A 6,191-nucleotide genomic window follows, 5' to 3' on the forward strand; every position below is an offset into this window, starting at 1 on the left:
TCCCTTGTTCCGACGAATTCGCGTTCGCGTTCTGCAGCTTTGCGCTCTGCAACAACCCTTGAAAATATTTAGCCCGGAGGAGGAACATCAGAAAGACCTACAGTAGAGAAAATATATTACCCCGAGAGGAATTTTAGTTATTTGGTCTCCATGGAGACACGGGCGTCGCATTGGGGCATGTTCCCATGGTCGAGAGCAGGGTACCAAACACTTGTTCTGTAGTCTTTTTTCACCCTTTATTCTCCCTTTCGATTTGTTTCAAGGAATCGGCGTAAACGGATCGCGACTCAAGGAGAAAAATGGCGGGAAAATCTTCATTCATCGGTTATACTGTGAATGTATTCTGTGACCCCGCGTCTTTTGTGGGTTGTCGTTTGCTATCGCATGAATAGCTTGAAAGAAGTAGAGAGTTCAGCTTACCCGGGGTTCAAAATCCGACCTATCCCACGCTCGAATGTCATTTGAACAATGTTTGACTACCATAAAGTAAACCCTTTACAACTTCGAGTTGTCTTTGTACTTCAAATTGAAAGTGGGCTGCCCTGTGCAAACTTGAATGAGAAACTTTAACGTCCCTCGCTCTAGAGGGAAGAACCTTTACGACAAATTTTGGCAACGCCAAGGTTGAACCAAGAAATAGCGTTTTCGTGTTTAGTTTGAAGTGCTTGTTTTGTTTCCCTGACATTATTTCCGATGCATATTGGATTTCTAAGTGTATCAGCACAGGCGTTGTAAGAAATGGAAAGGGTCCGCCAGGTACTTTTGTGTTCCTCTCATTCAACGCCCCCTCCCCACATAACTATAACGCGTAACGCCCCTTTCTTGAGAAAACTAGAGTCAGCATTTTAGAAATGGTTCCTTAGACGGAAAAGAAAAAGAGAAAGAAATGATCTAGAACTCTTGTAATCGAAGGATAAAATGCTTGAATTCGAGTCAATGAAGTCACTATGGGCCTACTAGTCAGCGATCCTCCATACCACAGTTTCGAAAAAAGTGATTTTTTGTTTTGGTCCACGTTTTACCGGACACTTGAATTATAGACAGTAGAGGGGGGGAGACTACTGTCTATGCGTGAATGAATGCGATTTCTGGCCAATAGCAAGGATAATCTAATTTGTTGTCAGACTCACCTTTCTTGACAAATGGGTTAAATACTTTTTTTTGCTTTTACAACATTTTGCAGAAAAGTTTGGGTATCAAGTTCACTGCAAGAGAATCGGACGGATACTTAACTCTGTGTGAGCAAATCAAATATTAACTCTGTATAACATTCTGTCCATAGAATGGGACAACCTTTTCCACTTACACACAGCGTGTACCGTGACGACAAAAGCCGTACCATACATTGGCTTATACGAACACTAAGCATATGTTAAGAGTTTTTGTAAGTTTGACAAATTGCTCTGATTGATCGTCAGATAGTCTAGATTTCGGCCGAGTTTTTAAAGAAATGTCTTTACCATTGAGCTATCACGTTTAATCAGACAAAATCGATCGATGTGTCGGGTCGCCAGTTTAGCTTTGATTTCGTTCTCAATGAACTTTATCGCTGGACCCTGGCCAGGAGCGGTCGTCATTTACAAATGAGGTTATAGCATGTGTCGTTACACGTGATATTTTAGTTTACTGCCTGTCTGTCGGCTGCCAAGTCTCCGAGAGTAGATAGTAGCGATTGAAATTACCCCTACGCTATGAATATTGTGAAATCAAGTGACGTCACTGATATACTTTCAATTTCAGAGCAAATGCAGGATTATTGTCTGCGAGTCGACCGGTGTACCTGTTCAATGTCAAGACCATTATTAACATGGACCCACTGCAATTCAATGTTTGCAACAATGTGTTGAAACAAGTTCAAAGTCGTCACGTCGCAGCTAATATAGCCAGGATAGCAACTGAGGCTCGCAGGTAAAATAGTGCTGGGCAGTGAGCTACCGAAGCATGAATGAGATAGATTGGGGTCACATGACATTTCAAATAACATTTGATTGGTTGATTGGTTCAGTCTGTGCACTCTGCTAGAGGGCATCCCATTCGCGCCATTTTGAAGTTTATCATGACCCGATCTGACCAGCGTGTACCTGTGACCCAGACTCGATAATGAATTCGCGCCTTTTCATGTAACGGCTTCCTGAGCGGCTTTCGCGTGACGGATACCGGTGAAAGAGGAGTTGTGGACTGAGAATTCTCTGGAACCAATTTCAATGCAGTCTGTGAACCATACTTTAACAATTTTGGGTTATTTGTTGAGACCACCAGACACCAGACAGAATCAAATCATCGCCGTAACTCAAGCACACAATTTGCAATATGGTCAAACAGTAATGAGCATTTGTTATTATGATATTTTGTGATATCTTGTCCTACAATTTGGCATGTCTTTGCAAATGTTAACAATTTAAAAAGTTCACAGAACAGTAACACCACAGTAGGGCATGTCCGCTCGGCATTCGGTCAATACTTTTTACACGCTAAATACATACTTCACCTTAGCTCGAGTAAACATTGACTTTTAGTTAATAATCACCATGACGTCACGCAATATTTGCCGGAGATAAAAAAAAAAGTTTGACGTTGGTCGGAACTATTAGGCCTGAGATTCCGGGGCCGTCGACATGATCCGAGCGGACCAGCTAATTCAAATGCAAAACTTTGGTGCTTTTGAACAACTTTGTGGCTTTGGAAACAATCCATACAATTAAGATTATTGGCGTAACTGCCATCGCGGCCTACTTTGCAGGAAGGAACGCATAAAAGAGATAATCGCGAACAAAGCCACCATGGAAATCGTTGTCATGGAAACGACATATTTGATGCAGTGGTATAATAGAAACAACCGTTACCCTTTGGCGGTTGGTTAAACTTCGATAAACCTTTACAGATTCGGTCTACGTCCGGTAGCGAGCGGAACACTTCTAGGTCGCTCTAGAAATCAAGTGACCAAATAAACGTTCTATTGAATGAAATACAGCCTTTCCTGAAATCTGGATTTACAACAAAATGTAAAATTTAATTAAAATTTTCAAAATAAGTTACAAACACAAATATTTTAAAGAGTGCTGAAGACGGGGTTACCTCTGTAGGAGTCTATTGAACTCTCTGCGGACAGACGAATCATGGAGGATGTGGGCTGTGAAAAGGTTGCAAGAAATTTCTATAGCAACTGAAAGCTATGCAAACAAGATCAAGGTGCCCTTCCGGTCTAGGGAGCGGCTCATTTCAAACATTCAATTGAGTGTCCAGTCCACGCCTTTTCAAGTGACCCCATCGTTTGCTTTCATTTCTCTTGTAACCATCATAGCTGTATCACATGTCTCTCACGTCAACATAGGACAAGTGAGTCGCAAACTTTGTAAAATTTGATAGCAGACCACTCGAAAATGAACCGAAGCTCGAGAGAGAAAAAAGCCAGTTTCCCCATCTTCCGTCCTTTTCAAAGGATACTTTTCAACATTTAAATTTCCGATAATCTCCGGTAATCCCGTAGCATTTTATTTTGCTGACCGCAAGGACGATTTTAATGTTCCTTGTTCAGTGGCTTGTCACGGCTCGCTTGCAACGCTATGTACACTTTATCATAGCATGTGATTGAGGCACTCTGATGGTGGAGAGATTGTGATGGCGGCACTGTGATGGAGGCACTGTGGCCTGGATACGTTCATTTGCGGCTGTGAAATGCAAAGTCAGCATTCAGTGCTCTGCCATTTCTTACAACGCAGCAAAATCTCTTGCAATCATATCCCTGACAACCACTGAGTCGCGCCTGGACCATGGACAGGCATTTTTTTTCTATTTTTCTCTTTTTATTTAAAAAAGAAATTCAAAAGATGCCGATAAACCGTTTGGCCTTCATCGTTCATCCGGGCATCGGAAGTGGCTGGACGTAGTCGCTGGTTCTGTATTTACCAAGACCAATTTTCAGGGTGTACCATCCTGTCAAGCAGGTTGCAGGACTATCTCCGCGAATACTCAGCTTTACAACAACTTTTCAACTAATGTTCCTGATATTTGAGCACGCAGAATGACTCAGAAAGTTCGTTACCGTTTCCTGGTGGGCGTGATTGCCGGCAAGCGTTCATCCGGGAACTTTGATTCGTAACAGCAGGGTTTATGTGGGTCAAGGAATTTACCCTTAAGTCGTTTAAAGTCCACCAACACAATAGCTCTGAAGCTTCTAGACACAAGTCAGTCTTTAATTGGCGTTCAATTGAATTTGACTATTTTCTGGATTGAATGCTTCTGGAGCAGTTTATTTCAACTCGTGGATTAAGGAGCAGACGACAAAAATCAATAAATAGTTTAGGCCTTGCAAAACGTCATTGTATTGTGGCGGTATGTGTGGCCCTAAAAGACCCCAGCGATTCAAAGAAACGCCTATCAAGGCAGCTTTTCAAACGTCTAGAACTATCACCTTACATGACATACAATTTTGAACAATTAAATCGAATTTGACACTTTTCTAATATTCTGTGCAAATCTAACCGAAAATATAGTTGAGCTATATACTCGATTTTTCTAAACGTTTTTCACATTGCCATGAATACATATTGGGTGTCACTTAACTATCATTCATTCATGTTCAATTATGAGGTTTGCAGTCCCTTTGTCGTTTTCAAGAATTGTGAGAATCACACTAACAGGTTATGCAGATTACAAGACGCCTAAACAGTGAATGGGAGAGAATACTTCCATGTTCTCAGTGTAAAGACAGTAGGACCAACATGCCGCAAAACAAAGTGGGAGTTTTTCGATCCCGGTGATAGGCTTGGTTTGTTCTACGTGATAAGAGGATTACAAGGGGTGTGTCCATTTTGTTTTCAATAAAGAGAAAAATGCCGCAGTTAAACAACTATGCTTCCTAATTGATACAATGATAAGACTCTTCGCCATTTTGATATGTGTGTGTGTGTGTGTGTGTGTGTGTGTGTAGTCAAAAGTAGTTAAACAGTTTAAATTCACTCGGATGGAATAAATACAGCAATAATGTAAAGTAACGTCATGCAAGTGCAAGCAATAGATCATTATGGGTTCTCTATGATTGTGTCATATGAATGATGAAGATATGACATCAGCAGGATTAGTTTATAACAATTAATATACAGCAAAGAAATAACATCATCAAAATCTCCTAGGTGTTCATCAGTTATTTACCAAGGCGACTGTTTCGGGGATTTGAAAACAATACAGTCAACTGCCTTGGCTCCCCAAGCAGTACTGATCGGGTACCACCACACCTTAAGTTATTCTGAGTCTGATGTTATATATGAGTCTTTCGGTGTTACATTGGATTTTTCAAAGAGTTGAGGATGTTTTGACATAGCTTTATGAAACTGTCTGATAATTTTAGGTTGTTGGCCTCCTTGAGACAACATCCAGTTGTACAGGCTGGCACTCTTGGAAGAAAATCTTCTATTAGAAGTGTTGCGCGAGCAATGCGAAGATATTCTGACAATACAGTTCCATAAGAAATATACGAAGGGATGTTACTTTCGCGATCTGGCATTCGCACTATAGAAAACTTGAAATCATCGCGCTTGTCAAAGAGTTTATAGACGAATATTCCATATATATATATATATATATATATATATATATATATATATATATATATATATATGACTTAGAACTTGTGGTGGTTACTCTACAGCAATTTGTTTTGTAGTTAACTTCGCATTTGCATTATCAATGCTTTCATCAGTTGATTTTTTACTTGTTTGTTGGTGGTTTTTTGTTTGTTTTGTTTTGTTTGATCGATTGATTGATTAATTACGAACTTTTCTCTCTCCAAGTCATCCCGACGTTCCTGGTGTAATTTTCCCCAGGGAAGGACATGCGGGTAGTATGGCTGCGCATGTCATCATGTACAAACAAAACGTGACAGAGTTGTCTCGCCTTGGTATTACCGGTCTGCGTTCCTAGCCATCGCGTTGCTAGGAAACCAACCCTTCTGATCAATACACCTATAGTTAAACGACATTCCTTGTCGTAAATATCATTCTAAAAGGGGGTTCTAAACAAATTGGCGTGTTAAACCCTGAAGGATACCCTAAACACTGTCTTCAATGTCTAGTGGTACAGTTTGTGTGTCTTTTGCGATTAACTTCTGAATGGAGTAAGCTCAAAATCTTATCACCGGAGATCGGTGTCAATCTCGGGGTCAATGTCACTTGAGTGTTTCCTGTCAATTGCCA

The sequence above is a fragment of the Ptychodera flava genome, chromosome 5 (assembly GCF_041260155.1).
Source record: "Ptychodera flava strain L36383 chromosome 5, AS_Pfla_20210202, whole genome shotgun sequence".
Lineage (NCBI taxonomy): Eukaryota > Metazoa > Hemichordata > Enteropneusta > Ptychoderidae > Ptychodera > Ptychodera flava.